General features: G+C 40.9%; 1 protein-coding gene across 5 annotated transcripts in view; it reads right to left on the bottom strand.

Moving 5' to 3' along the window:
* The window catches only part of UST (uronyl 2-sulfotransferase), a 384,091-nt gene that overhangs the window by 120,412 nt on the left and 237,779 nt on the right, over positions 1-25,900 (bottom strand). The gene's annotated exons all lie outside the window — the stretch shown is intronic.

Genomic DNA, 25,900 nt, shown 5'->3' on the forward strand with positions numbered 1-25,900 from the left:
TTTGGAAGCTGGAGCAAAACAAAAGGAACCAGAAAGAAAAAGTCATTGGCCTGTGTGGGGTGGGTCACGAGGGCGCATCAAGCCCAGGGCACTGGCCCCGTTTGGGAAGGCAGCAGGCACCGAGCCCTGCAAGGAGGCATGCATTTCCAGAGACATTGCTCAGGCAATGTCCTAACCCCGTGGAATCTTGAGGTGAGGGCGGCCCAGCAGAGGAGCTTCTAGGTTCTTTCACAGCACTTACCCTCAGAATCTGCCCTAATTGCTGGGGGTGGGGAGTGGTGGTAATTAGTTACTATCTTGAGTGGCCTCTGTTTGCTCATTCATTACCTCTGCATTGAGCACCTACTAAGCAGAGTGACTTCAGGAAATAAAGGAACCACTAAAGCAGAAAACACAGGCTCCCTGCTGGAAGAGAAAAAGTAAACAATAAAGAAAGAAACAAATGTACAATCCACCCGACTACTTCCCAGGAGATCTGAAAATCCCTGCTTCACTGCGGGCCGGGAATGGCTCCCTCAGAGAGGGGCATCAGAGGAGGGATGAGAAGGGGGGCCACCACCAAGGGGTGGGCGTTGAGGGCTACCTTTGGTGTCCTTCTGTAGGACCAACGAACACCTGGCTAGACAAACTTAATATGCAACAATTCACCTGGTGAGCCAGGTGACCCCCGCAGCGACTGCCCTACAAGGGTCTGTGGCCAGGCCCTTGAACTTGCATTTCCGATTAGCACCCCAGGTGATTCTGATGTGGGATCTGTCCAACCCCACTCAGATCCTAAAGCTTAGGATGAAACATGTCAGAGCTGGAAAGATGTCCCAGCTCATCTGTTCAGATACTCATGTGCTCTGAGTAATCGGGGCGAGGGGCACTCCAGTGCCCACAGGGTCAACTGGCCCAGCTCCCCCGCTTTCCCTGCTGCCCTGGTTCGCTGGGTGGAGGGCCATTTGCTCCTGTTTCTTTCTCCCCAACTTTGGCCTCATGACCCAGATCATAAAAAAGCTGCTACTATATTTCTTTGAAAGTATAGCCCACCCAATTATACATGCATGCTTTCCCCAACACAGCATTTTGCCATCAAACTACTGGCTTGATCGTGAGAATGGCAATAACAGAAGGATTTCTTTTCACAGCAACAACTGAACCAAACATTTCTGTTTGAAAATATCTATTTCTGAAAAAAAAAACTTATTGGAAGACTTACTATGGCAATATTAATAAAATGTATTTGTTGGAAATACACTTTTTATTTGAAATCTTTACTGAGAAAATCATTTTTGTTACTTTTTCTACTTTATTTGGAATCATATTATGGTGGCCCTTATCAATGACTGATGAGGGCATCCAGGTCAAATGGATTTATCTGAACAAAAAAGATTGAGAGAAACACTGACCCGGTAGTTCTATCCAAATTTTTTTGGCATCTGACAATCTCATAAATTCTGCTTTTACTTTCTCTGCAAGATTCCTTTTTTTCCTCTTTCTCACAGTCTGTATATTGTTAGCAGGCCTAGGCTATTTGTCTCACACACACACACACACACACGCATGCACGCACACATCCCTTCTTTGGCAGGGAAGAGGCCCTCTCCTGGAATCACACTGCGTTGTCTGAGTCTAGCCCTGATGGTGTTAAAGACAACTGCTGACACCCACAGTCATTCTGGGCACACTACATATAGTCACATCTTTATCTCAGTTTTTATGTTGCTCTGTTATTTTTTTTCTCCAGGGTTTCATATACATCAAGCTACATATCTACTTATGTATAGGGTCAAAATAACGTCCTTGGGCAGTTTAAGTTTTAGCTTGGAATTTTTGGAAAGGTCTTTTTAAAAATTCATTTTTTCTGGTTATGATGTACATAATATATACATAACATATACATACACACTCACGTATACATACTTACACATGCAAATGTATAGTTTTTGGAAAGAAACTAAGTGATAAAATGACTTTAAATCAAGCCACATTTATTGTAGTAATATATATCCTAGTCTTTTTCTTGCTTATGTATATGAGTTGTAAAACAGACCTCTGCTACACTGTTTATTTAGTTTTATAATCTTTTAAAACTTAACTGATGACAAGCATTCGCCTATAGCATTAATTATTTCAAGTCATATTTTGCAGTGTATTTTTATGTGCTTCATTTTATGGATGCCTTATAGGTCATAAGCTAGTTTGCTATTGTTGGATAACTGAGTTGTTTTTCAGTTTCTGTGACTAAAGAATATGCGATAAACATCCATGTTCATAAGGGATCATGTGCCTTTTTGCTTGTCTCCCTAAAATAAATGGTAACTTTAGGTATTGAGTGGTGCTCTTCCTCTGATAGCTGATAAGGTCTTGAATTCTGACAGTTCTAGGACACCATTTACTTTCTTTTGTCAGAGATCCTGAAATTTGTGTAATGCAAATTTTTTCCTAAATTTTAAGACGTTAAATTTACACAACGTCCATCTAACTATAACCTAACTTACTCTTTAAAATGCACAGGGCTTTTTGAAGATCTTGTATGTACTGTCTGTGAGAATAGAAAGTACTTAAGCATAGCACTTAATATGGGAGTACGGTTGCTTGAAAACATTTAGTGCACAAGAAATTCTTAGTAAATTTCACCATATGATGAGTAAACAGTTCCTCATTCTTGGATTCTATAAACTGGGTACTCAGAATCTAGTTTTTTCTTTTTTATCATTCATTCTAGATAAATTTTCTTCAGCAGAATATAGCCTACTTCATTTTCATCATTATTGTTTTAGCCTTATATTTATCACAGTGAACAGTATCGATGAGTAGACTAAAGGTAAGTCCCAAGAACCAGAAACCTGGATGTTCTCTCTGGAATGTTAAACACGGTGAGATTTTGATAAACCCTTGAAAGGCTTTGAATGAAGTAGCTGTTCATGGAAGCCAAACGTGTAGATAAGTGAGATATTTAACCTCTTGCCCAGGCATTAAGAAGTTAGGTTAATAAGAGGCGCTACTCAAAATAACCATTCCCAAGTCAGGAAAGTGTGAAATGTAGTTCCAAGGATGCTGTCAATTCCACCGAGAGAGTTTCCAATGTTAAGTTAAAATTAAATTGACTTTATCTGGGTAACTCATAGCACCCTGGTAGTACCAGGTCTTAGGAGGATGTAAATTAACAGCTTTATCTCCTTCTCCTTCTCCCCCTGTTAGATATCAGATTTTTAACTGCATGCTCCATAAGACAGTGTGTATGTCTAAAACGTCCACATTGCTTTTGCTTTAAGCAAAATCCTAAGAACAGTGAGATGAAATTGCCTCCTGTCCATTTGTATGGAGGAGATCCATTTGTTTACTTAGGAAGGTCTGATATTGACAGGCTAATACCAGTGGGTACCAAGACCATCTGAAGGGAAAATGCCTGGGTGCCATGGCTACTACTTTGAAGAACAGTAGTAAATGTTTGCTATGAATATTTAAATACGGTAAAAATGTTACAGACATTAAAATTTACATTAATTGGAGAAGAAAAAGATAAAATTTTTTCATAATATATTTTTGAAAGGTTTGGTTGTGATATAACTTGTCTTTGTAACTAGAACTTGCCTATGAAAGATGGTCGGCCACAGAAGTTACAAGTTTCCAAGAGAAGATATATAAATGATTAATTGCCTTTGGGCAGAAGTTACCATTAGAAAGAGATGGTGGGGGAGAAGTATTTTTATTGAGGTAGAATAGAAATGTATGGACTTCCCTGGTGGCCCAGTGGTTAAGAATCTGCCTGCCAAGGCAGGGGACAAGGGTTCGAGCCCTGGTCAGGGAAGATCCCACATGCTGTGGAGCAGCTAAGCCCATGCACCACAACTACTGAGCCTGCATGCCACCTACTGAAGCCCACGTGCCTAGAGGCAGTGCTCCACAACAAGCGCAGCAAGAGAAGCCACCACAATGAGAAGCCCGCGCACCGCAACAAAGAGTAGCCCCCGCTCGCCGCAACTACAGATAGCCCGCGTGTAGCAACGAAGACCCAACGCAGCCAAAAATAAATAAATTTTTAAAAAAAAGAAAAGAAATGTAAACTTCTTCTGATGAGAAAGATTAAGTTCTTTCATTCTGACATCTGAAAGAGAAAAAGGGAGGAACATTGACCTGTGTGAGGTAGTTAGCGGCTATAAATGAAGGCGGTCAGGGGTGATGTCTTGAGCTGAACTTTCCTGGCTAATGGCTGTGAGAAGCTGCAGAAACCTGTGAGGTTTGGTGGAAGGGAGACAGAGGACAGATTGCCAGGGAAGGGTTTGGATGTGGCACGAGCCTGAAATTGTGTAGTTGTGCACCAAATTTCCTCTTCGGCAAGATTGGGGCTGAGGGGAAAACTAAAAAGAATCCACTAATGCTGGCAAGACCATACTGGTGCATTAGAAGCAGCCAAGAAGGAGGTGCTAATGTTTCCAAAAATTGCGCATAGGTATCATTAGGTTCTATCAGGATTGGTTCACTTTAGAAACTGCTTTAGAGACAGGTGGAGGAGGTGACAGGAGAAAAGAATAATTTGAATGACATGCAAGACATTGAAAAAAAACCTGTTCAAAGAATGGAAAATCAAAGATGTTTGAAGGAGAAAAATCAACAAACAGAAAAGCTGTAACCCATTACATTTTAGTTTTATTGGGGCATGAAATGAAGTTTCATGATGTTCTAAAAACAACAACTTAACGGCAAAAAAATGAATAAATGAATTAGCGTTAAATCCATACCATATTTTTACCTCATTTTGATATAATAATAGAAACTGGTTAGTTATGTCACAGTCCTCTTCTTAAATCGTACACAGAGAAACATTTAAAAAATTTCAAATGGTTCCTACATTCTAGCAAAACCAGGCATAGACAGGCTGGTTCATTTATGACTTTCCGGTAACATTTCTAATGGCTTTTACCAAATGATTCATTTACTCAGTCTGTGCTGAGGTAACCTCCTGGCTGCACTGTTTGCAGTTCTCACAACTCAGACTCTAAGGGCCTGAGTCTCTTCACTAATGCGTCTCGTGAGTTTCTGTGAGGGTTGAGAGTTCTCATGCAGACAAACTAGGAGTCCCGGGTTCAGTTTTAAAATATCCCTCTTTCACTGTCATTTCTCTTTGGAGAAAAGAGAAAATCGCTGACACTTTTGACCCACTGAATATTGTAAAGTGGCAAAGTTTCCATACCTTTGCAAAAGGCTGAGTATTTCAAGTCTTTGCTGACTCCGCGGTTCTGATTCACTTTTCTCTTGTCTTTACTGCCTTACTTCCTCTTAGATTACAAGATGAATCTACTAAAAGTCACCTAAAATATCAGGATTTTAAAGTAAGACCTGTATGGATTCATTAGCTTTCCCATTAGGTATTGGTGTCACCTCTGGCCCCAGCAGTATCTAGAATTGCAAGAGGTTGTAAAGACAGTGCTAGTATGTCTATGACCTTCTTTAGCTATGAGCTCAAGGAGGCAATGGGGTTGAAGACCAATGATTGTAGAACATGCTAACAGGAATTAGCATGTACTCCTTGACAACTTTACACAATTTCTACCAAAAAAGATTCTAATTTAATGCTACTCAACTTAATCATCAGTTCTTGGGTTTTACTTGAGACAAGAAAATGAAGGCCTGACTTGCTGGAAGTGAAGGTGAGGGAAAGCTCTTTGGCTCTTCTTTGGGTAGATTTAATCTCACGTTCCTTTTCTGAATGTTGCAAAACACTCTGGAGCATAAGAACTTCTCTTTCTCTCCTTCCTTTTTTATCCCACCAAGTCCAAAGCAGGAGAGGGTGGAGAGCTGCTGGGCGTGGTGGGAAGGGCTGAGAATTGGGCAGGGAATCACTCCTGCTCTCAAATTTTGCTGGTGCCCTGGGCAGGGGTGATAGATTGTGGCATGTGAACCACCATTCCCACTCTCTCAAGTCCCTGGCAATGACTGTGGCCAGGCTCAGACTAACAATCCTCATGTCTGTGTTCCCGGTCACTATGCCTGACTGTCCAAAATTGGCACTAGACATAAGCCCCAATTCCAGCACTTTTGGACTGAAGGAACAGTACACTGAGGATTACTGAAGGCTTTTAGACTATCATGACCTTTGTGTATTCCCTGAGGTATTCAGATCTGATTCTTTGATAAGTTAATGGTTGCAACTGAGCACATAATTCTTTATATCCACTTAGAATGTTTATGAGGGAATTAGTTTCCATATAACACCATTAGGTCATCTCCTGGTTAGATCCATATATGAGTGACCATTTTTCCTAATGTACGATAAATACATTGACATATACTGTCAAATACCTGAAATCAGTTGACACCTAAGTTTATGCCTTATGACAGCAGACAGCAAATAGGTCATTTTCATAATTGTCATGGATACCCCCTACCCACCTCGCCCCACAACGAGCTTGGGTATGTAGACATAAAGGTGAACACAGCAAATAGTAAAAATCTTACAATTTTAAGAGAAAAAAATATGACCCTGAACATTAGCATGGGATGTTTTCAAGCTTATTGATATTCACAGCCTTTAATCATATCATCCCAATGATATTCATAAGTAACAAAGGCTTTGTGGAAATATTTGACAGCCAATAATTTATTTTAACAGACATTAATATTAAATTGATTTAGGAAAAAGAAGGCACAACCCTCCCAGACTTCAGACAATACTACAAAGCTACAGTAATCAAAACAGCAAGATATTGGCACAAAAACAGACATAGGGATCAATGGAACAGAATAGAGAGCCCAGAAATAAACCCACACATCTATGATCAATTAATCTTCAACAAAGTAGGCAAGAATCCACAATGGAGAAAAGACAGTCTCTTCAGCAAGTGGTGTTGGGAAAGCTGGACAGCCTCATGTAAATCAGTGAAGTTTGAACACTCCCTCATACCATACACAAAAATAAACTCAAAATGGCTTAAAGATTTAAATATAAGACAGGACACCATAAAACTCCTAGAAGAGAACATAAGTAAAACATTCTCTGACATAAGTCATAGAAATGTTTTCTTAGGTCAGTCTCCCAAAGCAATAGAAATAAAAGCAAAAATATACAACAGCTCATACAACTCAATATCAAGAAAACTAACAACCCAGTCAAAAAATGGGCAGAACTGCAATGAACATTTTGATACATGACTCTTTTTGAATTATGGTTTTCTCAGGGTATATGCCCAGTAGTGGGATTGCTGGGTCATATGGTAGTTCTATTTTTAGTTTTTTAAGGAACCTCCATACTGTTCTCCATAGTGGCTGTATCAATTTACATTCCCACCAACAGTGCAAGAGTGTTCCCTTTTCTCCACACCCTCTCCAGCATTTATTGTTTCTAGATTTTTTGATGATGGCCATTCTGACTGGTGTGAGATGATATCTCATTGTAGTTTTGATTTGCATTTCTCTAATAATTAATGATGTTGAGCATTCTTTCATGTGTTTGTTGGCAATCTGTACATTGCAGCTCTATTTACAATAGCCAGGACATGGAAGCAATCTAAGTGTCCATCAACGGATGAATGGATAAAGAAGATGTGGCACATATATACAATGGAATATTACTCAGCCATAAAAAGAAACGAAATTGAGTTATTTGTAGTGAGGTGGATGGACCTAGAGTCTGTCATACAGAGTGAAGTAAGTCAGAAAGAGAGAAACAAATACCGTATGCTAACACATATATATGGAATCTAAAAAAAAATGCTCATGAAGAACCTAGGGGCAAGACGGGAATAAAGACACAGACCTACTAGAGAATAGACTTGAGGACACAGGGAGGGGGAAGGGTAAGCTGGGACAAAGTGAGAGAGTGGTAGTGTATATATAGACATATATACACTACCAAATGTAAAATAGATAGCTAGTGGGAAGCAGTCGCATAGCACAGGGAGATCAGATCGGTGCTTTGTGACCACCTAGAGGGGTGGGATAGGGAGGGTGGGAGGGAGGGAGACACAAGAGGGAAGAGATATGGGGATATATGTATATGTATAACTGATGCACTTTGTTATAAAGCAGAAACTAACACACCATTGTAAAGCAATTATACTCCAATAATAATGTTAAAAAAAAATTAAATTGATTTCCCTACTTGGTAACCATATTTATTTCTGATAGATTGTATATTTTGATAAATAACTTTAAAAATAAATGTTACTGAAGGTTGACTCACTATAATTTTAACAGTGAATACATCATGGAATATTTTCCTATCTAAGCAACCAGAATAATGATGATAGGATCCAGAAAAGATCTTAAAGAAGGGCTCATTGGGAATTCCTTAGCTGTCCAGTGGTTAGGACTCCCAGCTTCCACTGCAGGGGGCACAGGTTTGATCCCTGGTTGGGGAACTAAGATCCCGTGTGCCACATGGCAAGGCCAAAAAAAAAAAAAAAAATTTAAAAAAAGAAGTGCTCATTAATGACCTTTTTGTTCTATGTGATAAATCATGTACTCTAAGAATTTTTAAGACTTCAACAGACATTTGCAGCAACTAGACTGGAAAAGATTCCCATTTTTGCTTTGCTATTTTAGAAAAATAAGTGATTTTCCTTAGATTGTTTGCTTTCTTAAATTCCATTCCCCGATTCATTAAAATCCTTCTGAAAGCCAAAGTTGTTGACACGACTGAAACAAACGACTTCACTGTTCACCAGATTGAGGCTTTGCAAGCACTTTATTAAAGCAGTCTATTCTGGTGATTTCAACTAATAAAGTATTTCTCCCAGAAAAAAACAGAACAAAGTAACATATCTAGCATAACAATGAACATCATCTCAACAGAATTTCTAAGCTTTCCAGAAACACTGGGTTCTAAGAATTTAGCAGAAAAAAATTTCCTAGAATCATAGGTTTTATTAACTACCTCATCTCCCTCAGAGCTTTATGTTTTTGGTTTTGCTCTTCACATGGAGAGGCAGTAGAGTGGCCAAGAGCAAGAGGTATTGAAAAACCCAGGCCTGAGTTTGAGTGCTGGCTCTGTTGATGACCAGCTCATTGACCTAGGAAATCCTCTCTAACTTATCAATTTCCTTATCTGTAAAACTGAGATAATAAGAGTATCTATCTCATAGGAATGTTATTAGGATGAAATGAAATCATATAACTAAAGGGCTTAAAAAGTGCCAAGGAGACATTTCTCCAAAGATGACATACAGATGGCCAGTAGGCACATGAAAAGATGCTCGTCATCACTAATTATTAGAGAAATGCAAATCAAAACTACAATGAGGTACCACCTCACACCGGTCAGAATGGCCATCATTAAAAAGTCTACAAGTAACAAATGCTGAAGAGGGTGTGAAGAAAAGGGAACCCTCCTACACTGTTGGTGGGAATGTAAGTTGGTGCAGCCACTATGGAAAACAGTATGAAGGTTCCTCAGAAAACTAAAAATAGAATTATCATATGATCTAGTGATCCCACTCCTGGGCATATATCCAGACAAAACCCTAATCCAAAAAGATACATGCACCCCTGTGTTCATAGCAGCACTATTCACAATAGCCAAAACATGGAAACAACCTAAATGACAGATGAATGGATAAAGAAGATGTGGTACATATGTACAATGGAATACTACTCAGCCATAAAAAAACCCCAAAATAATGCCATTTGCAGCAACAGTGATAGAACTAGAGATTATCATACTAAGTGAAGTAAGTCAGAAAGAAAAGGACAAATACCATATGATATCACTTATATGTGGAATCTAAAATATGGCACAAATGAACCTATCTACAAAACAGAAACAGACTCATAGACATAGAGATCAGACCTGTGGTTGCCAAGGGGGAGGCGGAGAGAGAGAGGGATGGACTGGGAATCTGGAGTTGGTAGATGCAAACTATTACATTTAGAAGGGATAAACAACAAAGCCCTACACACAGGGCACTATATCCAGTCTCCTGGGATAAACCATAATGGAAAAGAATATTAAAAAAGAATGTATATATCTGTTAAACTGAGTCACTTTGCTGTACAGCAGAGATTGATACAACATTGTAAATCAACTATACTTCAATAAAAAAAAAAGTTCTGGGCTTCCCTGGTGGCACAGTGGTTAAGAATCCGCCTGCCAATGCAAGGGACACGGGTTCGAGCCCTGGTCCGGGAAGATCCCACATGCTGCAGAGCAACGAAGCCCGTGCGCCACAACTACTGAAGCCTGTGCGCCTAGAGCCCATGCTCCGCAACAAGAGAAGTCACCACATTGAGAAGCCCGCGCACCACAACAAAGAGTAGCGCCCACTCGCCGCAACTAGAAAAAGCCCGTGCACAGCAACGAAGACCCAACGCAGCCGAAAAAAAATTCTTAGGACACAATAAATTCCCAAATAGTTGTTAACTGTAACAAGAGCAATTATGATGATGGTGATGATGATTACTATTATTATCTTTCTCAAAATCTGTTCTCTTGGAACAACAGTATTCTGCTACTAAAACAGTAAAATGCTAATCTTCCCAATTGAAACAGAAGAATTTAGGTTTAAATTTAATTGAAACTTAGCAGATATATTATACTTCCTGCAATTACACACATCAAAACTTCAAGATGCTCTTCTTCAAAAGTTTCAGAACTGGTGGTCAATGAAAGTAAAGATTCATATCCTATAGAGTATTCATGCACAGTTATAGATAGACTTTCCCCACCTACATATTAACTAGCTTTATAAATTTCTCAGTGTGCCTTTTGCTTACTAATGCCACACAATCTAGAATTGATTCTATAATGCTTTAAATATCAAAAATTTATTTTGGATATTTCATGTCTTTTTCTCTCCCCAGAGTTCCATTTGGATAGGACTATCTCTTTTCTACCCATTTTCTCTTCTGTTGCATTTTGCCTGGGCTGGGAAAATAACAAACTTTAAAAAAAATATTTCATGACTGCAGCATCTGAAATGCTTTAAAAGAAGAATAAAAGTAATATTTTGTTAGACACTCATCCCCAACACATCATTATAATAGTGGGCAGTCTAGGGAAATACAATAAAATGCTCAAGATAGAAAGGACAAAACATGGCCCTGTTGAGATCTGGAGTTATGCCATTCAACCCTCTGCCCAATTCCCTGGGTTATGTAATTTGGCCAGAACCAATTCAGACTTGCTTTCTTTTGGCATGACATGTTATTTAACTGAATAATAAAACACAAAGAGGATCAATTTGAGTTGGTGGGTCAAAAGACCCAACAATACCCATGAATTGGTGTTAAGAAAATCAGGTCCAGTCCCAGAACTTCTTCTGTTCTGTGTTGGCTTTCCCATTTTTTTCCAGAATAAAAACCACTACTTGGTGGAAGACCCCAAAGGGGTCTAAGAAGACCCCCATGGGCTGCCTAACCCTCGAGGTCTTTTCTGGTCAGCTGCATCCCACAGGGCTGACCAAGTGTTGCTGAGGGCAGTTTTGGAGTTCTCTCCTCTTGAACGTAGGTGTCTCCCTGTGAATATGGCTGGGCAAGACCTATAGCTCAATGTGAAACTGAGAGTTCACTGACGACTAAACAAGAAGTTTTCTGGCTGCTGAGTCTCAGCTCATGGCATCCATATTCTACCATGGAGTCTTCTGGTCTCTGTCGGGCTGTGGCCCTCACTCTTACTACCCACCCCCAACACTGCTGTCTTCCTGGGCTGCCTTCCTGATCTGTCTCTAGACTGCAGCCACCTGCCATGCCCAGGGCTTGGGTTCCTTGTGCCTTCTGTCCCAGCCACCATCCTAGCTTGGCTGAACTGCCTGCCCAGGTGTTGCCCTGACACTGGTTCCTTGACCAGTCTGGTTCCTGACTCTCAACATTTTTGTACAATTAATCATTACTTTTATAAAAAACTCAGAATCAATTTGTATCAACCAGAGGTGTGATGATTATGGCTAATACATATCCAAAGAAAAGCCCATAGCTTTTATTTTTGCCACTTAATTTTGAAGCAGTTTTGAAAATCGACTTTGAAAAATATCAACAAAATCTAAACTTCATTCCTGAATAACACTAGTGTTTACCTCTCAGAAAGGATCATTATCAGTCAAGAGGAAAAGTAAACAGGGAAATGTCATTTTAACATTCCTTTAGAATTGTGCTATGGAATGCCAGGGAGGTTGACCAGAACTTGGAGTGTCTACACCTACCAAACTTCATAAATCTATGACCTCAAGATATCACAGCATGAAGACTTTATTAGGTGCCACCTGTAATCACTCAATTAAAAACAAATAAAGGATGCATATTTAAACTTCAGTCGCTGACATGAAAATAATTACACAGTTCACATCTGGTTTGGCTAAACCATGATACTGACATTTACTCTTCATACTACGATGACTTGTGGGGAGGAAGGTGAGTCAGCTACTGCGGAATAAAGTCAATTTGTTTTCAGACTAAGGATGGTCACACTGCAATAGAAAAGATCTATGAGCTAACCTTGTGTAATTAAACCATCTTAATATTTGTATGGTTGACCCAAATAGTCAAGGATTCAAGCCTAGGTAGCCAATTCCTGCCCTTTTGGTGTTTATACCGTAGTTCTTAAAGCAAGATAAAAATTTCAAGACTATTAAAGAGTTAAGTACAGAGTTATATAGAATTTTAGTATTTCAGAGTTAGAAACCTTTACACAATTTCAGAGCTCCAATATATACTCAGAAAGAGCTGTATGTGTGTGTGTGTGTGTGTGTGTGTGTGTGTGTGTGTGTGTGTGTGGCTGGCAATTTAATGAACTCCAAAGGAGAGATGCTGAGAATAGATTGAACATCTTTAGGGAGTAAGGCTGATGAAGTGACAAAAAGTTGGGCCTTGGATTCCATCTGCATGAATCTGTGCTGTGCCCCCAGGAACTGATGCTCTTTATTTGTCCCTTCCCGGTCAATGTTGCTTCATGTGCACAAAAGAACATGGAAGAGAGAAAGGATAAAAGTTCTGTTCAATCCTAGCAATGCCATAGTGATCTAGTGGGCACTGTTTCTGCTTTCACGTATAAATTTTATGTGACTATTCAATTATTTTCTGAAAATTAATAATCCTTTTCCAAAATTTAAAATTCTACGTGCTTACTATATATTAGTTGGGAAATAAAGAAAAAAAGTCACTAGAAATCCCACCACCCAGAGATATGAATAATGACCATGAACACTTTGAGATATTCCAATTTAATTGTATTCCTGTGTTTATATAGTTTTTCTAATAACATTGGTATCATATTGTAAATACTGTTGGCTATCCTTTTCTCTTGCACTTCATGTCCAATCACATTTTGAGAAATCACCTATGTCATTAAATGTTTTCAAAAGCATGTTTAAAGTATGCAATTCAATGAGTTTTGATAGCTACATATACATGTGAAACCACTGCCACAAATAAGATACAGGATATTTCTATTAGTCTCCCAGCTATGACACCCTGAAGGTTCTTAATATGTATTATTAAATTACACTTAATATTTATTATTAAATTACTTTTTACCCCAGGTTGTACTAATTTGTCCTTCTAAAATGCCATTTCTCTACAAAATCCCCGTCATCAGGGACTCTCATTCTGCTAGAGTTTGTCCATTTAACAAACGTGTTAATAGAAAATAAGGCATCATTTTAATGTGCATTTCTTAAATTATTAGTGAGGCTGGGCTTATTTTTTAATATATTTATTGGCCACTTGTATTTTTCTCCATTTTTTTCTGTTGGTGTCTTTCTTACGGATTTATAAAAATTCTTTATATATTAATGGTAAGATATTAACCATACTACATCTTATCATTGCTGGAAAAAATATTTTTGCCAACTAAGTGTTTTAGACATGCTTACTTTAAAGTTTTAGGTAAGCATATATATTCTTTATTCTCTTTGTATGTATATATGTGTTTTGTTGCTTTTATACTTAGTAAACCCTTAGCAATACCCCATCATCACAAAAATAGCCACCGATTTTTCTTCTATTTCTTTTTCCATTAAACAAACTAACTCTTTAGAACAATCTGGAATTTATTAAGGCTCATGTTATAACGTGAGATTCTATTTTTTTCTCTGAACATTTAGCCAACTATTTGACACCTTTATTTACTCCTTCTTTGTAATGGTCTCTAAATACACCACAACACTTTTTACACTGGCATCTATTTCTTTTCCACTGACTTGTCTGTCAGAGCTTGTGCCTTTACACCGTGATACTAAACCCAGGAACTTTCTAATATTTTAGAATCTTGTAGGGCAAATCTCCTCTCATTTCCTTAAAAAAAAAATCACTAACCATCTCACATGTTTATTTTTCCAGATAAGCTTGAGAATCACTTAAAAAAAAATTCTCTTCGAATTATATGCTAATTTGAGAAAAATGACATATTTACAATATTTTACATTTTCAGGCACAAACATGGATTATCTTCCTGTTTTGCATTTGTGGTGGTTGTTTTTCCCCAAGTAAAGTTTGGTGCTCACGTTTCAAGTAGAAATTCTGGGGTCTCTCAAGGGCTAGAACTATTGATGAAAAATCTTGAGCTCACGTAAAGCATACTACACACCAATGGCCAAGGGGTGGGAGAAGCACAAAAGATTAAATTTCACCAAGCCAAGAGGACTTTTATGTTTTGAAATGCTCCGTAAATGGTTATGAAAATGTTTCCCTGACTCTGACTAATGAGCTTTGGTGTTAAAATCCTAGTTCTAGCACATTACAGAAATAAGGGTTATGATCACGGTACCATCCTGTACCTATTCCTTAATTCTTCTTAAAAACGCTATGTTAATTTGGCATTAGCAACAACTAGTAAAATATGCCTAAGTATTAGCACCATTCTTTTTTCCACTAGGTTACTTACTCCACTTTACAGATATGTGGAAACACAGCCTGGCTTCAATTTGCATCTGAGGTGGGGTGTTTTGTATTTTTACTCTTGGTTTATAATACAAATAAACGTGAAGAACAAGTGGGAATATGCCGCAGGATGTGGTCAGTCAATTTCATGTGCCCTCAACATCTGCATCAGAAAACAACTCTAACTATTGACTTCAAAGGCGATTTTCAAAATAATGCAGAAGGAAAAATAATTCCTCCTTAATTCCCGACAGAGATGCTTCCTTAAAGTTAAGCTGCCCAGATCAGTAGGCACTAAATGGGCAGTTCCACTGCGACAGGAAAAGCTGCAGCCCGCAGACAACTCAGGCCACACACCACTGCGGAGCACGCCATACTGGAATACTGGAACTCAGCACGATGACAAATAGACTTTGGAACCATTGTGTTGGTCTCTCCTTTGAAACTCAAAGACTGGACTGCATGAGCACTTGTTGAAAACACTGCCCTATGGGAGACTGAAAATGAGGAATCGAATGAGATGGTTTGAAAAGGGCCCTGGAAACTGCATTTGTGCAGGAGTACATTGTCTCCATTAATCTCCTAAACAGCTCGGTTACCATCCTCTTCTTTCAGATGAGGAAACTGAAGCTCAGAGAGGTTAAGAAACTTGCCCAGGGTTAAACAGCTGCTACGAATTAGAGCTGATTTCAAACCCAAGTCTACTGGCTCCAAAGCCCATGACTGTGACCTGTGTCTATACTGCTTTCTCATCTCAGGAAAGGAGAAGCAAACCTTGTTAACAGAAGAAACCCTGGGAATTCCCTGGCGGGCCAGTGGTTAGGACTCAACGCTTTCGCTGTCAAGGGCCTGGGTTCAATCCCTGGTTGGGGAACTAAGATCCTGAAAGCCACGTGGTATGGCTCATATATATATATATATAATGTATATATATAACATATGAAGCCTTTTAGCTTCCTAACAGACTGTCGAGGACAAGGTGAAGTGAACCAAGCTCCTAGAAGCTCAGCTAATCCCTCGGCCTGCTATAGGGAAGTGGAGGCCCCAGCCCTGGTCAGTGGACTGGCTGAGGGTCCAACCTGCAACACTCACCAAGTGTGGCCTGCACAACCCAACCAAAAAGCCTCTGAGCCTCCTTTTGTTCAACTTCCGGGAGAGGGCTGCAGCCATTACTGCTTACCCGTAGATTCTGTCCACCAAGTAAAATTCCAGGCTCCATAACTAGGGTTGCAATGATGCACTCCAGGCACATGCACGTTCTAAGTGTGTTGAAGCTCTGTATGGATTTAAGAGGAAAATCTCTTTCCAATTCTCTATTGAATATTTCTTGACTGTAGCCTGCAGGAAACAATAGTAATTGAGAGACATATGTCTGGCACCCAGCAATCTGGAATCTGTGCTCTCCATGGTGAGCTGGGAAAATTTCCATAGTGCTCCCAAACAGATTTTCTGGGGGATGGTTCTCTTTAGTTATAATTGAAATGACTTCAAGCTTCTAAACTTGGGTGACTGACAAAATGGTGGTGCTGTAGGGTAATCTATCTCCCTTTAAATAAATAAAACACGAAATTTCACAAAGGTGATTAAAGCAAGCGGAGAACCCGAAGGGGTTGCCCTGCTCCTAAAGACCCCGCTGCTTTCTCTTGGAGATTCTGGTTGACTTCAAGCTCAGACTTTCAATCCCAGGAGAGAGCTGCTCAGTGTGTGAGGTGGCGACACTGCACTGGAATCATCTGGGGCTTCCCGGGCTGGCACCTCCTGGCACCTTGTCCCTGGGTGGACAAGACAGTCAGCATGTCCATCATGGGGTGGGGTTCCCCTGGGGACACTTATCCCACCAAGAAGCCACTTTCCCGAGAGTTCTTCCTGAGCCCAGCAAGGTCAGGCACATAACAGGTGCTCAAAAACATGCTTGTGACACTGAATTGAGTTTGTGCACCAAATAAATCCCTTTTCCCTATTCCTCTATAGTGCTGCATCTTTAGTTAAAAAAAAAAAAAATCTACTAAAAAATGAAGGGAAACTTATGGGAAAATAAGGAACATAAAAGCAACCCACAAAACAGACCAGCTTCATAAAAAAAAAAAAAGATGAACTTCAAATACACAGATTTCTGAGCCCAAAATAAATAATGATAGCCTTCGACAAGCAGAAAAGCCTGTCCACACATCCACACTTTAGATAAAGACTTTGTCCTGGGACTCAACCTCAGAACTCCTAAATCTCTCTAAATCTGAAAACAGTACCAGATTAGTTACACCCCCCATAAAGAATGATACTTACCAACTTACAGAATTGGGCACACTGTTGATGAGACATTGGTTATTTCAGCAATGTGTGCTCACTACGGGGTAAGATTCTTCTCCATTTTGTAAAACAAAACAAAGCAAAACAAAACACTAAGCCTTTGATGCTGGCATACTGGCCTTTTTCTTTTGGGTGGATTCCTTTTTGCAAGTGTTTCCTGCCGCACATAATCTGATATCCAAAGCACGTGTTATTGGAAGAAGATTTGGCTGTTTGTGTCCAAAACATCAGACTACTGAGCATGTTATTAGGCAAACTTGAAAACGACTTGGATCTTTCTTAGGAGCTCTCCAGATGCTTTACCGCCTTTCAGCGGGGCCCAGCATTCTTGTCTCTGGTGGTATTAAGCTGGAGCCACAGGCACGTAGCAGATGCCATGTTACCACTAAACCCCATGAATGAGACATAGAAGGCACCAGTCATGCTCAATATTAAGTTCGACCTATAGATGCAGAATTCTGAATAACACTCCCATCTACCCTCAACACCTTCGGAAAGCAAAAATGTAGAAAACTGTAGATGTAGACCGTTATTTGGACACTGTGTTTCCTCACTGATGCTAAGGAAAAAGGAAGTGAGGGAAAAGGGGGAAACTATAACCACAGTACTATAATTGAGGCCTCAAATAAGCTACTGTATGTCAATGGAAGTCAGATACTGACAACAGAAATTCTTTTAAATGGAAAAATATTGGCATTTTAAAAGAATACGCTAATACTTCTTAAGGGTTAGGGAGTAGTAGAAATCTCCGGCTGAACAGAGGGAACTGTGTAGCAGAATCCTCATGAAATTGATTCAAGTTTTACAAGGAATTAAGTTACAGTTTTTGACTCTGGACCATTAAAACCAACTATTCAGCCAAAATTGTATTTGGGATTTAACATTTTCTTTTGGAAAAACATCTTAAAAGTGACATACCCTGGTCACTTAAAGGCTGTGAAACTCTATTTTAACGATATGATGGGGTCCACTTTCAACCAAAGCAAAGTTAATAATAATATGGTTTAAGATCAAGAATAATAACACATGTGGTTTGGTATCTACTTATAGACACTCTGGGATTTGTGTGGTCTTTCTTGATAGCCATGGGGACTGACTCTGGGTTGGTAAAAGTAAGCCAATCTTCCATGGTCGATGCCAGGAACCAACTCATATGCCCTATTATACTTAGGCAAACAATATCCTATGCTAGAATGTGGAAGTCTGGAAGTATGGCAGAGCCAAAAATCACCCTGAACAAACACGAGGCTTCATCACCATTTGGAGCTTCAGCTTGATATTCTGGCTCCAAAGAAGATGGCCCACCTCAGGCCATCAGGCCAGTTCAAGAGTCCTCCTGGTCGTTCTCCATCAGATCAGGCCTGTCTGTGTCAAAGCTCACAGCCATGGGGCTCCCTCTTCTGTGGTAGGGCTCCACCACAGTCCAGCTGGATGGGCATGTTATCAAGTGGGCAGGCCTTTCCAGAGACCAGCTATTGGAAAGGGAGTATGTGAAACGAGTGAGTGTGAGAGGCCTGTGGAGCTGGCCTTACATACAGACTGTGATTCTTGCTGTTCGGGGGGCTGGGAACATCTGTGCAAGTCTGAAAATACTTTGCTTCCCAGAAAAAAGAAGGCACACAAAATATTTTCATATTAAATGGATGGGGATGGGGCAGTGTAAGGATTCCCTGAAAACCATGTGACGGAGCTTCAGGTTAAGAACATTTGCTGCGGGCAGAACAGATAGTCCTATAAATGGTAGGTTTTCTGGGGCTAATGAAGATCCCTGCCTCTAGAAAAAGCTCTTGTTCTTAGCAGTATAGCCCACGTCTGGATTTCTACCATGAATAATTTCTCCCCTTGAAGTGGACTAACAACCTCAGGAAGAACACAATAAACCACAGGAGGCAGGATGTGTGGTGGGTACATCCAAATCCTGGTGCTCTGTGACCCAGGATGGGCTATTGGCATAAACAGTATATTACCATACCCCAAGGCAACCAAGAGTTCACCCTCTGTCCTAGCTGCTGATGTGACGAATGAAAGGAAGTGCCAAAGATGTAAAATAACAAACTGACTTAATGACCAACTGAAGTTCACATCCCCTCCCTATATTTCTAATGCACTAAATTTAGGTGAGTAAAGCAACATATTTCCTCCTAAGGAGCTCTTTAGAAACCATTTTTAGTTCACATATAATAAAATGTATCTAAAATGATTCTTTTTCAGTTGAAAACGAATAGATACATGTATACATAAACTGAATCCCTTTGCTGTACACCTGAAACTAACACAACATCGTTAATCAGCTCTACTCCAAATTGGGTCATTTGTAGAGCCGTGGATGGACCTAGAGACTGTCATACAGAGTGAAGTAACCCAGAAAGAGAAAAACAAATATTGTATATTAACGCATATATGTGGAATCTAGAAAAATGGTACAGATGAACCTATTTCCAGGGCAGGAATAGAGACACAGACATAGAGAATGGACACGTGGACACAGGGGGAGAAGGGGAGGGTGGGATGAATTGGGAGATTAGGATTGACATATATATACACTACCATGTGTAAAATAGATAGCTAGTGGGAACCTGCTATAAAGCACGGGAAGCTCAGCTCGGTGCTCTGTGATGACCTAGGTGGGTGGGAAGGAAGGTGGGTGAGAGGGAGGTCCAGGAGGGAGGGGATACAGGTATACATATAGCTGATTCACTTCATTGCACAGCAGAAACTAACACAACATTGCAAAGCAATTTATACTCCAATAAAAAAAATGTTTTTAAATGATTCTTTTTGTAAGGAATCTCCTAATAAAAGAGTGATGTCATCTATATCTCTTTAAACTTCACTTTACTCATCTGTAAAATGGGAATAATGAAAGTATCTACGTCATTGCATTGTTCTGAGGATTAAATTAGAAAGTCCACATAAAAAGCCTTCAATATTACTTCAATAACTTTTTGTTGATTACTCACAACGTGCAAAGCACTGTTCTAGGGGTTGCTATTATTATCATTATTGTTAGAAATTCCCCTGGGAAGCACAAATTGCGTTACTGTCAGCTGTTAAGCCCTTCATACTTCTAGAATTATTTATCAGGGCTCTAAGGGAGTCATAAGACAGCTAGATTTCGAGAGAGGATGATTCAAGTGCCAAGGGCTATTAGCATGGAGAGGGCAGTTCAGGGTGTGGGAATGGTGTACAGCAAGGGTCCCCAAGCCCCGGAACATGGACTGGTACCCGTCCGTGGCCTGTTAGGAACCGGGCTGCACAGCAGGAGGTGAGCGGCGGGCAAGCGAGGGAAGCTTCAACTGTATTGACAGCCGCTCCTCATCACTCGCATTACCGCCTGAGCTCCACCTCCTGTCAGATCAGCGGCGGCATTATTCTCACAGGAGCTCGAACCCTACCGTGAACTGCGCGTGTGAGGGATCTAGGTTGCATGCTCCTTATGAGAATCTAATGCCCGATGATCTGAGGTGGAGCTGAGGCAGTGACGTTAGCTCTGGGCAGTGGCTGCAAATACAGATTATCATTAGCAGAGAGGTTTGACTGCACAGAGACCATAATAAATCAATTGCTTGCAGACTCATATCAAAACCCTATCAGTGGGCTTCCCTGGTGGCGCAGTGGTTGAGAATCTGCCTGCTAATGCAGGGGACACGGGTCCGAGCCCTGGTCTGGGAAGATTCCCACATGCCGCGGAGCAACTAGGCCCATGAGCCACAATTGCTGAGCCTGCGCGTCTGGAGCCTGTGCTCCACGACAAGAGAGGCCGCGACAGTGAGAGGCCCGCGCACCGCGATGAAGAGTGGCCCCCGCTTGCTGCAACTAGAGAAAGCCCTCGCACAGAAACGAAGACCCAACACAGCCATAAATAAATAAATAAATAAAATTAAAAAAAAAAAATCAGTAGGAATTTTGAAAAAAAAACCCTATCAGTGAGTGGCAAGTGAAAACAAGCTCAGGGCCCCACTAATTCTGCCTTATGGTGAGTTGTATAATTATTTCATTATATATCACAGTGTAATAATAATAGAAATAAAGTGCACAATAAATTTAATGTGCTTGAATAATCCCAAAACCATCCCCCTCCCCCAGTCCGTGGAAAAACTGTCTTCCATAAAACCGGTCCCTGGTGCCAAAAAGGTTGGGGACTGCTAGCTTACAGGGGTACTGGAAGGCAGGAGGCAGGCACAAAGGAGAATAATGCAGTAGGAGGATGCGGAAGAGAAACTTCATTTGCTCACAACGAGGAGGGTCCATTCTGTTCACAGTGACGCACGAGTGAGAGAGGGACCTGATCTCCAGTTATGGGGGAGAATGAACACTGATGAGGCATCCAGACCGTGGTGTGTGCGCTTCACAAGGACCAGAGACTGTTGTCAATACTCTCTACCGTCGCAGAAAGTCTGCACGACTAAACTGAAGGTTGGTGCAGTGGATCTCCCTGGAAAGAGGGGGACATCTCCAGAAGAGCAAGGAACGTGGACTGGGGGACACAAGACAGGAATGGCCCAGCTCTAGGTACTTTCCTTGGCTATGAACCTCGGGATGCCAGTTAGACCTTGCAGCCAAACTATCCAGGTTTATGCCCCTGTCTCTGTGCCTTTCCCTCTGCTCTCCTGCGGGAACATTCCAGATCTACCTCTCTGGGCTGGAGGTTGAAGAGGGAGCGCAGGGACCAGCAGTGCAAGGAGAACTCAGCCACAGAGACAAGTGTCACGACTATTAAACGGGTTAATACCCATAAAGTGCTCACATGCTGCCTGGCTCATAGTAAGTGCAAAATTGATGTTTGTTAAGTAAGTGACCCAGTTGCTTCTCTCTATCAAGAAATTTCCTTCCTGGGAATAATGGGCTTTACTTATGTTTTAGCCAGGAAGGTGACATTTCTGTACAACTGATACCCACCCAGGCTCTTAGGGGAACGCCACAGACCGTCTCAGAGCAAGGAGGCGCATCGGGCACAATTCATTCATTGGGCTAAAGAATGAATCTGCTACAGCATATTAGTAAGATGGGTGAGAAACGTATTCAGATCACGGAAATAGAATTGGGTAAGAAGAGGTCTTGGGAGTCTTTACCAGGATGCCACTGAGCCTTTAAAAAGCTGTGCCATGGAGTTTGCACCCAGGGAAATGGCACACCTTCCTAGAGAGGATGCGTGCAGACGACAGACTGAATTGAAGGCCTTTCACCGACCTACATAAAAAATAAGATTTTATTTTTACAATGCTTATCTGCTGGTATCTGGAGATATTTTTCAGGAAAAAAATATTAAAAATAGAAATAGAAATCAGATCAAAATAATGGAAACAAAGAATCAGACAAATGAAAATTAAAATTCTATGATGAAACTATTTGATATACTAATGGAATAAAACTTGTTTCAATACTCTATTAAAAATCAACTTAAGTTTTTTATAGTTAAGGTTTGAATTATTCAAATTGGAAAGGTTCAGGGCTACATCAAACAGTAGCACATTTTTTTTCATGCTCTAACTAGCCTTCAGGTGTGGGGGTTGGAGGAATAGGACATCTGGTCACCCAGGCAGGCACTCCCAGGTATTTGTCCTGGAAATGCTCAGTAAGTAACTGCTTTACCTAGTGTTCCCAAAACTCTGCCAGGAGGGGGTTTCAGAAAGAAGGGAAGGACGGGAGGACAGCCAGGTGTCACCTCTGATGAGTAGCATTCTACAGCGGGTACTATGGGGCATCAGGAAGGTAGCAGCCATGGTCCCTGTCTTCAAGAAGTCTCTGCAGAGTTAACGCCAAAAGGATAACTCCTCTGTTTCACGCAAATGACCGAGGATGAGCAAGCCCTGCCCGAAGGGGCCATAGTGACAGTCTCTTCTTGTTTCACCACTACTCAGTTGTGCCCCTTCCCACGATCCTCTTTTTTTCTGATCATGAAAGTGGAAGAGGCCACCAAGCATGGTGGGTTTGGAGGCAGACAGGTTCTGCCTCTCACCAGCTATGAGACCTCAGACAGAGTCCTTAGATTGTCTGGGTGTGTTTTCTCCTCAGTAGAATTTGGGTAATAATATCTAATTTGCTGCACCACTGTGATGATTAAGAAGATACATGGAGGGTACAGAGCACAGTGCCGGGACATACAGCACTGTGGCATCTGCGACGCACGTGTATTATACAACAAGGTAGACAAAACAGAAAAGTCTAAAGGAACAAATGACAACTACTCAGAGCCCACAAGCACAATTAAAAACTGCTGTTCTTTTGTTTTTTTCCCTTTTAGTTTGTTCTTCTAAGCATATTGTGTGTACACTATAAACATATCGTACAATATAATAGTGTGTCTGACTTTTCATTAGTGGTTCAGAAAGAACAATTCTTCAAAATGAAATTCCAATGGCCTCTTCATATTTCATTGCATTATTGTAAAGTCATCTATTTAACTTTCTCCATATGTTAGATATTTCTTTTTCCCCCAATTCCTTTGTCCCACAAAGACAGGCAATCTGGTGTATTGGGTAGCGCTCACCTTTGCTCAAATCCAGATCTTGCTACTTGCTGGCTGCTTCGAACATGGGCAGAGCTTATTATCACTGAGTCTCCAGATATTCATCTGGAAATGGGATGAAGATTTCTACTTGTATTAGTTTCCCAGGACTGTCGTAAAATTACCATAAACTGGGTAGCTTAAAATAATAGAAATGTATCCTTTCACTGTTCAGGAGGTTAGAAGTCCAAAGTCAAGGTGTCAGCAGGGCCATGCCCCCTCTGAAGACTCGAGGGAAGAATTTTTCCTGCCTCTTTCTAGTTTCTGACTGTCCTTGCTGACAGTCTTTGACATTCCTTGGCTGGTGGTGACATAATTCCAATCTCTGCCTCTGACTTCAAACGGCCTTCTTTCCTGTGTCTCTGAATCCTTCTCTCCTTATAAGGACACCAGTCATTGGATTTAGGGTCCACCCTAATCCAATGTGACCTCATCTTAACGTGATTATATCTGCAAAGACCCTGTTTCCAAATAAGGTCACATTCACAGATACATGGGGTTAGGACTTCAACGTATTTTGGGGGGACACAATTCAACCTACAACACTACCTAACCAAGTTGTGAGGAAGAAGTGAGTCAACATAAGTCTAAGGTACTCTGCTAACTGTAAAAGTGCTATCCTAGTATGAATCATGACTTGTAAAGGTTTTAGGTCAAGGCACCAGTTTTAGGAAGGCAGAGTTTCAAAGGATCACATCTCCTTGAGTTTAGGTGTTCAGCCATTGCTATGGAACAGCAGTTTGAGATTTGAAGCCAAGAAGGCAAAAATCATATGGAAGAATCATGGCGCCTCATAAGCCCCAAATGCCTTAGGACTGGTCTTGTCAATTGGATGACCTCCTATTTGCTAACCTGGGCAGCCCAAGCCTGGGAGAATCTACAACATTGCTTCACAAAAGATCTCTGAATTTTTCCCACTGTAATCCATCTCAGATTGATACTGCTGTAAACTACAATAAAAATGAGTTATTAAAAAAATAATCAGAGCCATACCAAATTACCATCAAAGTTTCTACAGGCTTACTCTCAATTTCTACCTCATCTCACCATGGCCTGGTAGCAAGCAGCTTACGGGCTGGCAACGGTCCTTGGACCACACTTTGAGAAATGGTGCTTGTCTGGAGCCAGGGCCGATGCCGACTCAGGGGCCCCACCGGAGCACAGTCCTGCACCCAGGCTTCCGAGGAGGGGGGCTAGAGGATTCCCAGCCTTCAGCCCCATTCCGGGGGTCATGCCTGGCTGGGGAAAACAAACACACCTCCCACACCCACCTGAGTCTCAGTGTTTTCTTTGAGTTTGTTTTCCCACTGACTTACTTTCCTTTCAGTCTGGGCTTTAAAAACAGCCTTCTGAGTGAATGCAGGAGATCCCAGCTGTCCCAACACCACGGCTCATATGGAATGCATTTAGAGAGGGGAAAAAACTTGAACGGAGTGGTGATACGACTCTGAACTGGCTTGGACATGGCGTGGCTGGAATTTCGGAGCTGGCTTTTGTTTGCATTCGTCATGAAACATTTGTTATATGAGCTGCTGCTACTGCTACTAAAGCAGCTGCTGCCGAGAAACCCTCTCAATGGCTGCTTTTTCTCCTGGACATGTGCTGACTGACAGCGCTCATGGACCGGGGCCCTGGACTCTCCAGGCTTGGGATACCTGTGTCACTATTCCTGCATTAGGTTAGGGAAACGACACATGACAGCACACAAAACGGTGGTGCCTGTTTCTGCCAAGTTACACTGGCATGGTATCTTTGGATGGTTGGGTACTGCCTCTGATCATGAGACAGTGTCTTTTTTATCAGTTCTTATAATTTACATTCTCTCCCATCAAATAAATCTCCAATATGGCCCTGATCTGTCTTCCAGGTAATTTTAAAAAACAGTAGTTTGGGGCCTCATCATAGCAAACATCATTCAGTAAAAAGACGTGGATAGATCTAGAGACTGTCATGCAGAGTGAAGTAAGTCAGAAAGAGAAAAACAAATATTATATAATATCGCTTATACGTGGAATCTAGAATAATGGTACAGATGAATTTATTTGCAAAGCAGAAATAGAGACACAGATGTAGAGAACAAACTTATGGATACCAAGGGGGGGATGAATTAGGAGACTGGGATTGACATATATACACTACTATGTATAAAATAGATAACTAATGAGGACGTACTGTATAGCACAGGGAACTCTACTCAATGCTCTGTGGTGACCTAAACGGGAAGGAAATCCAAAAAAGAGGGGATATATGTATACGTATAGCTGATTCACTTTGCTATACAGCAGAAACTAA

This window comes from Balaenoptera physalus (assembly GCF_965194825.1).
Source record: "Balaenoptera physalus genome assembly, chromosome: 9".
Taxonomy (NCBI): domain Eukaryota; kingdom Metazoa; phylum Chordata; class Mammalia; order Artiodactyla; family Balaenopteridae; genus Balaenoptera; species Balaenoptera physalus.